Source organism: Psammomys obesus, unplaced genomic scaffold (genome assembly GCF_907164565.1).
Source record: "Psammomys obesus unplaced genomic scaffold, mPsaObe1.curated_primary_1811, whole genome shotgun sequence".
NCBI classification, from domain to species: domain Eukaryota; kingdom Metazoa; phylum Chordata; class Mammalia; order Rodentia; family Muridae; genus Psammomys; species Psammomys obesus.
The window spans coordinates 6,138,839-6,150,966 of NW_026591643.1; positions in this window are offsets into that span (position 1 = coordinate 6,138,839).

The following is a 12,128-nucleotide window of genomic DNA, read 5'->3' on the forward strand; positions in this document are numbered from 1 at the left end:
TATATCCCGATTCAAGCTCCCTCCCTCAACTCCTTCCAATCTCTTTGCTCTCCCTTTCTGTTTTCTGCTTTCTCCTTCCATCAGCCCACTGAAAGGAGGAGTTCTCCTCCTCTGCCATCTGCCCATAGCTTTCCAAGTCTCATCAACTGCTGCTGGAGAGATGGTTCAGCCTTTAAAGCCTAGGTTCATAACAACAAAAAAAAAATTCTTTATTAGTGTTGCCATGGTCATGGTGTCTCTTCACAGCAATAGAAGTACGATGGTAACATAGATTAACAACAAAGCTACAGATATCCCAATTTGTGTCTTATTGTGTGGGCAAAAAAAAAAAGAGAAATAAAATGCAAATATCTGTTTATGTATTTCTATATATGCAAAACCATAATGAAACATGGCAGAAACGTTCACGCAATTGCTACAGAAATAAGTGGTTGGATGATGGGTAACCTTCTAGCTCAATAGAATGCTTGTTGTGCCTCTTGACAGAAGTATTCTGTCCTCTGCAACCAAAACTTCTAAGCCAACAGAGCAAAAGGTCATAGGAACAGGAAGAAAAAAAACTTGTTGCTGAGTCACTATGGGTGATGGTGAGTGACACTGTTCCTGATACCATTCCTCGTAAATCCTGGGTGCCGGAAGAACAGGCCATATATTGCATGGCCATTCAGTGTAAATGCAGACGTCTTGAAAAGAAGAGTGCCACGGCTTTGTAGGTTATTTTTATCTAGTTGTAACTTTGCCTACATATTACAAACACATTCTACTAGTCTATCCAGACAGATGCTTCGGGGTGGTGGGGAACACGGCAAGATGAGTGAATTTCCCAAGAATCGCACCGCTGCTGCGCTCTTAGGAGTGTAAAGTAAGTTCTACGGTTAGAATAGCTGAGTGGAAGTTTAAAGAACGTTCTTTAAGTTCATTGGTTTTAAATTTAGAGGAAATCTTACATGAATGACACATCAATACCTGTAAGTGTACCCCACATGAAGGACAAAGTATTGTGCTTTTATGATGGAGGGGCTCAAAATGTCAACCTGAACCAGGTGACTGATACATCTGATTCCCTGGATTTTGTGTGGGCTCCATTGCCACTCACCTCCACCCTTTTCCCTGGTTCCTGATCTACCCCCCCTAAGGGTATCTATACCAACTATATATTCGGAGACTAGGAAAAGAAACACAAGGTAAATTCTAGAAAGAACTGGATCCATCATGAAGTCTTACTTTGTCTAAAACTTTATTAATCACTTGTCTCCCAGGAGCCCCAAATTTCATTGGAGTGTTGCAATGCTGTTTGGCCTCTCTTCAAATCAGTCTCAGTTCAGAACAAATATTTAAACTCTATGGTCTTATTTAGCCCATAACACAGTTACCATAGTAAAAGACTATATGTTCTTTTGTGGAGAATGGATAATATATTTCATAGTAAAATTTTTGTCATAGTTTTAGCAAGGTCCTTCTTTAAGGGGAACTGTTTTTCTCATTTGAGGGTTTCTAGGTCTGTAAACAGACTAACACTGGAAATTGGTTAGTGGAGCCATTATTCTATGTTGATTCAAGGCAGCTTCTCATTCATTTTTTTTTTTATCATACAAATAAAAGAAGTTGATAGACTTTCTATTTGTTTCACTTCTGGGACACCAGGATGAATTAGCCAGTGTCCATGGGTTACAGAGATTATATAATTCTGAACATTGTTTTGCCTATACTACCCATTACAATAGTATGTTCATCTTGTCTTCGGCAGTTTATTGTTGCCAGGGCTCTTGATACACCACCATCCGATTAAGTTATCTAGTTCGGCACTATGCCTCCCACAGTGGATCTGGGGTATAGAGAAGAGCAATGGATAGGGCTATTGAAATATCCTACTCCCTCTTTTCAACCACTTCTCTTGTCAATTCTATTTCCCCTTCTGAATGAAATTTAAACATCCTCCATTGAATCCTCCTTGTTATTTATTTTCCTTGGATCTGTGAATTGTAGTATGTTTATCCTATGCTATATGACTAAAATCTGCTTATAAATGAGTACATACCATGTGTGTCTTTCTAGGTCTGGTTACCTCACTCAGCATGATCTTTTCTAGTTCCATTCATTTGCCTGCAAATTTCTTTATTTCCTTCTTTTCAATAGCTGACTAGTATTCTATTGTGCAAATGTACCACAGTTTCTTTATCCATTCTTTGGTTGAGGGACATCTGGGTTATTTCCAGATTCTGGATATTATAAATAAAGCTGCTGTGAACATAGTTGAGCAAGTCTCCTTGCTTTATGGTAAAATATCTTTTGGGTATATGCCCAAAAGTGGTGATCAAACCTGGGGAGAGCAGGATAGGGGTAGCAGATGAGCTTAGGGGAGAGGACAGAGTACCTGCAGAGAGAAGAGAAACCATGGAAAGTGGCATTTCTGTGACAATCTGGAGATCTAAGATAGAGTAGGCTTCTGGGAGGATATGGGGATGACTGTGGCTGAGCTCCTGGTAGCAGGGGCCATGAGACTGAAGAGGACACCCTCTAAATAGACAGGACTCCTACTGGTGAGAGGGTAACACCAACCCACTCACAAAAACTTTGACCCAAAATTTTACTCTCCCCACATGATGTGCAGGGTCAAAAATGAAGCAGAGTTTGAGGGAATGTCCATCTAGTGCCTGGCCCAATTATAAGACCCACCCCATGAAAGAGGCCTGCCCCTGACACTATTAATGAAACTCTGCTATGCTTGCAGAGAGGAGCTTAGTATAGCTGCCCTGTGAGAGACTCCACCCTGCATCAGATCAAACAGATGTTGAGACTCACAGCCAAATATTGGGTGATGAATAGGGAGTCTTTGGAAAGGTGGTGGTGGGGAATAGAGGACCTGAAGATTATAGGAGCTCCACAAGAAGACCAACAGAGCTAACTAAATAGGGCCCAGAGATTGGAGACTGGAACACCTAACCAAGAACCATCCATGGACTGGACCTGGGTCCCCTACATGTAGCCTATGGGCAGCTCAAACTTCATGTGAGTTGCCTAGTAAGGGTAGTGGGAGTTGTCTCCAACATGGTCTCTATTGCCTACTTTTTGATCACTTTCCTTTGGAGTGGCTGCTTCAACAGACCACAGGAGAAGAGGACACAGTCTTAATGAGACTTGATGGGCTGCGGTGAGTTGGAAAGGGGTGTGTGGGATCCCCTTTTCTGAGGAATTGGGAAGGGGCCATGGGGGAAGAGGGGGGAAGGGTGTCACCAAGAGTAGAGAAGGGAAGGGGTCTATGATCATAATGTAAAGTAAATAAATAAATTAATGAATTGAAAATAAAATTTCTCTCACAGGGATGTTTTCTGAGACTGACACTCCAACCATGGACCATTCATGGAGACAACCTAGAACCCCTCCACAGATGTAGCCCATGGCATTTCAGTGTCCAAGTGCGTTTCCTAGTAATGGGGAAAGGGACTGTCTCTGACATAAACTGAATGGTCTGCTCTTTGATCACTTACCCCTGATGGGGGAGCAGCCCTGCCAGGGCATGGAGGAAGACAATGCAGCCACTTTTGATTAGACCTGATAAGCTAGGATCAGATGGAAGACGAGGAGGACCTCCCACTTATAAGTGGACTGGGGAAGGGGCATGGGTGGAGAAGAAGGAGGGACAGTGGGATTGGGAGGGGAAGAGGGAAGAGCTACAGGCAAGATACAAAGAGAATAAACTATAATTAATAAAAATAAAATAAAACAGTATAATAATTTTAAAAAGAAAATAAAATTTCTCTACTCGAAAGAAATTTGCTTCTTACTGTATTAGTGAAAGTCATATATTCTAGATTCTTCCATTGTAGAGGGTTAGGTTTTTATGAGGTAATTACTGCAGTACACTTCCATTTCTCCAAGCCTTTGAATCCTTTTATCAACATTAAGATCCAAGATACCAGGAATCTCCAGCTCATTCACAGTAGGGCATTATTTAATTCATCCAAGTAATGATGTATACAACTGGCACATATTTAAGTTTTGCAAGCTGGGGAATGACACACTGGAATTCTCCTGAGTGGGCCTGTATCGATAAACTTAATCTGAACACTGTTGTGTGCTTTTCACCATTATCCCATACCCTTAAAATGCATTCACATACATTCTTTTGACTTCTACTTGTATGAATTGAACAACTTGTTATATTTTTTAAGGAATCTTCTCCAGATCACACTTTCTACCTCATTGCTAAAGGTTTGCTTTGATTTTAACACAGTTATTGGTCTGAAAGAAAGGCTAAGAGTTATGAGCACTGTCCTACTTGGCATCTCCTTCAAGGAGATTACTCTGGGCCCCATAGGCAATTCAGGATGAATTCCTTTGCACAATGCTTCACGGTATGTAGTGCAAACAGGTACACTACTAAGTGTTAGGACACTACTTCTTCAGGAAAAATAAACCCATAAGAATCTGAGAGTGCAATTCCTTCAGCCTCATCCTTGTCCTTCCAGACCTTACAGGATCCATTCTTTTTCCATCAGTGCCCTGCTTAAGCTGCTGATAGTTGGGGGAGTTTATATTTTAGCTTGTGTCATAGGTCAGTCAACTGAATGAGGAATTTTGGCTTGGCTTATAGCAATGTGAGTCCTATGGCTGTGGAGGCTTCCTTTCCAGGGCACACTGAAAATTGTGTTCATGAGCCTCTGTAGATTAGAGAGTTTATCTCTGAGCTCACTCTTTTCCTTTACTGCTTTATTTAGAGATTCAAGAAACAAGCAGCCAGCATCATTTTTTCCCTTTTCTATACATGTCCAAAAAACTTATGTAGGGAGTCATTGAATTCCTCATAGCTCACAAGAGGTGAACCAGGAATATCAAATGCAATGCATTTATCATGCCTAACTGTTCACATAGTTCACAGCACTGATTTTCAGTGATCTCTGTGCTACTATAAGTGTCTATAATAGCTCTAGGCTAGTTTAGTTGGAAATCCTGCACCAAAATATCACTATATTGATTAAAGAAATTTATCCTTACAATTTTCTTCTCTGTTATCACTTTGGTTCCACAGCTGATTCAGTTATGATTTCCCAGAAAAAAAAAAAAAAAAACAGAACAAATAGAATGGGTAAGTGTTACAAAGGAGATTAGTGAGGTTGGTGTATACAAATGCTGGCTCGGTGTTCCAATGCAGCCGTCTGTGTATAGAGCAGCTGCTCAGAGCAGGAGGCTGTGTATCCGAGCAGTACCAATCTGTCACAAAAGATCTGGAGGAGTCCTGGAAAGTCACTGGTCCAGTCCACATCAGAAAGCCAAAAAAGCTGGCTGCAGTACCCACAAAGGATAGCAGCAAGGAGGCAAGTGACAGGCTAAAGCTGCACTATTTCTCTACCAAAATCTCTTCACAGTGCTTCACTACCATAGGACAATGCTCACCCTGCAGGAGGGTCTTAACCCTCCATTCATCCTTCTGGGTGTATCCTCCCAGACACACCCCGATGGTGGCCTCTTGCTTTATGCCATATAAATCAAGTTTGCAACCAAAGTTAACCATGATAAGCCTTGAGTCAGTGGCAGCTGAGATGACAAATATATTTAGGTATTCATGTTCACCAATTTAATGGGGTTCTTCTAATGTTCTGGCTTCTGAATTTGGGATTCTAGAAATGAGTCACTTCTATATTATAACTTATATTGTATCCGAAGAATTTCACTGAAATCTACAAATGACAGGTGGGTGTTTTTAAATATTTGTGTATGTTATATATATGTATATAATATATATACACATATATATGCATATATACGTATATATATGTACATAATATATATATTATAATATAATATAATATATATTATATTATATATATAATAAAATATAATATATATACGTATATATGCATATATATGTGTATAATATATATATATATTATATTGCAAAACTATACACTAAGCAGATCTGATTTAAATAAATGTATTCTTTCTTTACAGTTTGGTGTTCACAACTATAAAATGTGATAATAAACCTTACTTCACAATGTTGTTGGAATAATTAAATAAAATAAATAAAAGTTACCTGTGTGTCTACTCAACAAACGCTAGTTTACTTTTTATTGAATAAAGTACTGAATTATCTAGAAAACTAATTCTATGATAAATTCTGTTTAGCTCTGCACAGCATTTTTTAATTGGATTACTTGATTTGTTGCTCTTTAACTTCTTGAGTTCTTTATATATGCTGGATATTAGCCCTCTGTCAGATATAGGGTTGGTGAAGATCCTTTCCCAGTCTGTAGCCTGTCGTCTTGTACTAATGACAGTATCCTTTGCTTTACAGAAGCTTTTCAGTTTCCTGAGGTCCTATTTATTGATTGTTGATCTTAGAGCCTATGCTGTTGGTGTTCTCTTTAGGAAGTTGTCTCCAGTGCCAATGAGTTCAAGGCTCTTCCCCACTTTTTCTTCTAATAGATTTAGTGTGTCTGTTTTTATATTGAGGTCTTTGATCCACTTGGAATTTAGTTTTGTGCAGGATGATAAGTCTGGATCTATTTGCATTTTTCTACATGAAGACATCCAATAATCCAATTAAAAAATGGGGTTCAGAGCTAAACAGAGAATTCTCAATAGAGGAACAATGAATGGCAGGGAAACACTTAAAGAAATGTTCAACGTCCTTAGTCATCAGGGAAATGCGAATCAAAACAACCCTGAGATTTCATCTCACACCCATCAGAATGGCTAAGATCAAAAATTCAAATGACAACACATGCTGGAGAGGTTGTGGAGAAAGGGGAACTCTCCTCCATTGCTGGTGGGAATGTAAACTTGTACAGCCAGTTTAGAAATCAATCTGGCGCTTTCTCAGTCAATTAGGAATATTGCTACCTCAAAATCTAGCTATTCCACTTCCAGGCATATATCCAAAAGACGCTCAAGTACACAATAAGGACATTTGCTCAACCATGTTTGTAGCAGCTTTATTTGTAATAGTCAGAAGCTGAAAACAACCCAGATGTTCCAGAGTTGAAGAATGGATACAGAAATTGTGGTATATTTACACAATGGGCTACTACTCAGCAATTTAAAAAAAGGAAATCATGAAATTTGCAGGTAAATGTTGGGATCTAGAAAAGATCATTCTGAGTGAGGTATCCCAGAAGCAGAAAGACAAACATGGTATATACCCACTTATAAGTGTATATTAGACATATAATATAGAATAAACATACTAAAATCTGTACACCTAAAGAAGCTAATCAAGAAGGAGGACCCTGAGTAAGATGCTCAATCTTCATCCAGAAAGGGAAATGGGACAGACATCAGAAGAGGGAGAAAACAGGAGCCTACCACAGAGGGCCTCTGAAACACTCGACCCAGCATGGTATGAAAACATATGCTGAGACTCATAGCCAAACTTTGGGCAGAGTGCAGGGAATCTTATGAAAGAAGGGGAGATAAAAAGACCTAGAGGGGCAGGAGCTCTGCAAGGAGAAAAACAGAACCAAAATATCTGGGCACAGAGATCTTTCATGAGACTGATACTCCAAACAAGGACCATGCATGGAGATGACCTAGAACCCTGGGCACAGATGTAGCCCATGGGAACTCATTGTCCAACAAGGTTCCCTAATAATGGGAACCTTGCTATGACATGACCTCAGGGCCTGGCTCTTTGATCATCTCCCCTAGAAGGAGGAGCAGCCTTACCAGTCCACAGAGGAAGACAATGAAGCCAGTCTTGATGAGACCTGATAGTCTAGGGTCAGATGGAAGGGGAGAAGGACCTCCCCTATCATTGGACTTGGAGAGGGGCATAGGACAAGAGGGAGGGAGGTTGGGATTGGAAGGGGATGTAGGAAGGGGCTACAGCTGGGATAAAATGTGAATAAACCCTAATTAATAAAAATAAAATAAAATTAAAAAGATTCTAACATTATTTTTATGGTTTGGAGGTATTTAGGACAGTCACAAAGATTAAGAGACATAAACAAGATGGAAATACACTGCTAAATGTGTGGAGTAAAGCCACTCCTTTTCAGGCATAAAAAGAATGGGAAGCTTCATGAAATGATTCATGACATTAATTTCCTCCTCTGTGTGTCTTACAACATCTTGCTGCATACCTTAAAGATACATAATAAAGCTAATGGTCTTAAAATTAGGAATTGACATTATTACCATTGAATTTTAGACAAATACATTGTTTGAAAAAATGTATGGTTTGGAGAACTTATTTGAACAAATATCTATTGTGTGAATAAATATATGAAATTTATAAGGCCCCGAGGAAATGAGGAGACCTCTTGGGCCTTTCTTGTCATTGTGGTAGCAATCTGCTTGGGATTGGAGTAGAAGCAAAATAGCTCTGTCAGTTTCTAGGTTAATTACCAGTCATCATGTTGGCTGTTTTATGAGAAAAAACATGAATTGTAATTGTCACATGTTCAAATCTCACTTTGCTAATGACCTTTTAAGAAGATCTTTGTTAATTACCTAATTCATCTGGAAAATTAGGCTGATTTAAGACATTAATATGCTTGCTGCATTTTCGCTATAGTTCAACATTTTCAGAAAGCATGCAAAAGATATTCTTGGCTTTAGTTTTCCATCATGGAGGTACACTTCTTTAGCATCCCACCTAACCCCCACTCAAAGTCATGAACTACCTATGATGAGGTATGGAATATCTAGGTCTTTGGAGAAAGCCTACGGAGGCTAAACTAATGGGAAATTGCTATCAAAAGATAGGAATAATGAATTTTGAGAAGATTAAATACAGATGCAGAGAAGCAACAAATGCACATCCAGAATGGGAGTGAGTGAGAAAGAACGAGGAAACATTGGGGAAAAGATAATTCTTTCACCAGAACAAACTTAAGTACACTGGCTGCTTATGCTTGACTAGATGGCATTGTCTTAGACCTTAAGGAGTCAAAGCCTGAGTGACAAAAGGGAAGATTCATGACAAAGGATCTCTCATCTGATATAAATAGTGGTTAAAAGAAAGGGTGGAACAAGGGATATGGCTTAGAAGGTCAAGACATGAGAACCTGAGTCTGAATCACTGTAACCCAATAAAAGCCATGTATCCATCCCTTTTTTGAAACCCCAACATTGTCTAGGGCAGAGACAAGAGAATCACTGAGACTAGTTGGCTGCCAGCCTAGCTCCAGGCTCAGTGAGAGACCCTGTCTCAAAAGAATGAAGCAGAAAGAAAGCAGATTATCATGTATATCTTCTGGCCTAACCAGCATGCACTGACATACATGTGCGAACATAACACACACACACAAACACACAAATACATGCACACAAAAATGCACACAGATACACACACTCACAAACACACACAGAGTAAATAAAATAAATACAATGTAAAGAGGGGGTGGAGTAAAGCTTTCTTAGTACTACACATAATAAGACATCCTAAGCTTTATTCCTTTTCTTTCATTTCTTTCCTTCTCATTCTTTAGTCCTGAAGAGCCAGATAGCTGCATCTTGGTATAGTTTATAGCTGACATTCTCTTGAGAAAGGAGAGGCAGATTCTTGGTGATTTTGCTCTACTAGAGCTGTGGCTGTAGTGCCAACCCTTCTCTCTTATCAGCTACGGTCTCATGGAAAATATTTAAATGCCTACAATCCCATCCCCACCACAGGACAACTGTCTGTACAACTAAACTTGGATGGAATCATCAAGGAGATAAAGGGAAGCTTTCCACACAATATAGGGACAGGTCCCAGTTGTAATCTGAGATATACCACTGAATGGTAGAATACTCTTGAAAACTGTTTTCTTCTTGCTGTGGCGCTCTTGTCTGACAAGCGAATGGCAGTTGTAACAGCCCCATGCACGGAAATGTTGTAAGCCCAAACACCCGCCCCGCTGTATCTGGATGTCACTGCGGGGGTTATAGCTGTCAGCAAGCAAGTCCACAACCTCTGAATTAAACAGGTCTGCTCTTCTGAATATTTAAGGTCTGGTCTTTAAAGGTAAGCTCACACTGAGGAAAATGAAATACATTTTTGTTGTGATTCTTGTAATGTGTGAACACTAACATAAAGTTCTCAAAATTGTTCTGCTTGGCTAAGAGTTACATAAAATTACTATAATGCCTAAATGGGATAAGATTCTGACAAAAGCCTTTGAAAACTGTAATTTTTTTGTTTGTTTGAAAAAAGAAAGAAAGAAAAAAGTGTTGGGAATCACAGTAAGGATGTTTTATAGGCTAGAACAATGTTTTATAATTCAGATACATCCCTAGTTCCAGGAAATCAGCTTGAATATGTTGTGTCAGCTATTTCATAGCAATAAAGTAACAAGTACATAGCTAAAAACAAAACAAAACAAAGACAAAAACCTAGGTCCTTGACTTTTTTTTTCTTCTTGCCAGTCCTGTTTGGTTCTAAATGATGTTCTGTGTTGCATAGACTGGTGCCCAGCCCAGTTGTCATCAAAAAGATTTAACCCAGCAACTGGTGGAAACAGGTGAAGAGACCCACAGCCAAACACCAGACAGAGCTCAAGGAACCCGTGAAAGAGGGGAGGGAAGAACTGCAGGAGCCAGGTGGATCAAAGACCCCACAGAAAAGCCACAGAGTCGTCAATCAATCTGGGCACAGAGGGGCTCACAGAGACAGAACCACAAACCAGGAAGACTGCATGGAACTGATCCTCCCACACATGTTACAGACGTGTAGCTTTGTTTTCACGTGGGACTATTAACAGTGGGAGGAAGGGTTGTATCCGGCTTGTCGCTGCCTGCGGTACCCTTTCCTCCTACCGGGCTGCCTCATCCAGCCCTAAGAGGAAGGGAAGTGCTCAGCATTACTGCCACTTAATATGCCAAAGCCAGCTGATATCCATGAGAGGCCTACACTTGTCTGAAGAGAAACGGGAGTGGTTAGAAAGGGGAAGGAGGGGAGGTGGTGAGGAGAGGGACTTGGAGGAGAGAAGAAAGGGGAAATTGTGGTTCAGATATGAAATAAATAAATAATAGATAATTAGATAGATAAATAAATGATAGGTACATAAAATAATAAATAAATAAGAAAGAAGCAAGATCAATGTCACCGTTGACCCACAGCGTCAGCCACTGTGCTGTCAATTAGCAGTCTTCTTGGTAAAAAAAAAAAAAAAAAATAAAAAAAATTCATAGATTTCAACATTATTTTAAGTACTATAGGTTTATTGATTTGAATTAGTGACTTACTACAGAATTACTGCCTGTTTATGTACAGCTTAGAGCAAAGGCTCAGGTATGAACTTTTAAAGTGCTTGGCTGAGGCTTTCTCTGCCTCAGACAAATGTAAACTCCTCTGGCCATTCATGTTCTCTGTCTGGTCCCTCCAGCATCCAGCCACAGGTTGGCACTTTGCCCAGTCTCAGATTCACAGTCAGGAATTAAGCGGAAATCTCCAGTATGATTCCATGTTGATAGCATGGAGCATGTGCAGATCAGATTAGAATTAGCAAGCACTCAACCTTTCTTGCTATGCTACTTTAGGGGCAAGACACTAAAACCTTATAAGCCTTGGTGTTCTTCTTTGTGGAATAGTAGCAATATATACCTTCTACATTTTAAAGACATCAAGGAAAGAATCAGAATGAAAAATGTATACGCTTGTAATGCGTATTTCCCCATGCTCACTTTAATCATCATCTGAATATGAGCAACCTTGTCAAGGAGAAAAGCAGGGTTCTCTGGCAAGGCTCTGTTTCAAATGTACCTAGTATCATGCTGCATTCTCCAGCTTGTTTGTAGCTTTTGTCAAGAACATTTAATTGGTTTGTGATTTTTGTCCTCCAGTTTGAACTCCCAAGTGCGTTATGCAATAATTTTCTTTTATCCAGAAAAAAGTTATTTGACATGGACCAGATAAGAAAAGCAGGAGTTTGGTGTGTCAGCCTCCCAATTAGCTTTTGTCCAGAAGAGCCAAGGGGAGACTTGTTTCACACGGGGCTGAGGTTTGGGCACAGTGTGTAAAATGTGTTCTGCACAAGAGTGAAGACTTGAACTTGCTCCCTGGCACAGGCAAAAAAAGCGGTGTGAGGTGACATGTGCTGCCGCTCCAGCAATAGGAGCCGGAGATTGGGAGATCCTGCGGTGTGAGAGGGCTATCACAGTGTATCTCAACTGGCAAGTCACTGATTGGGAGATCCTGCGGTGTG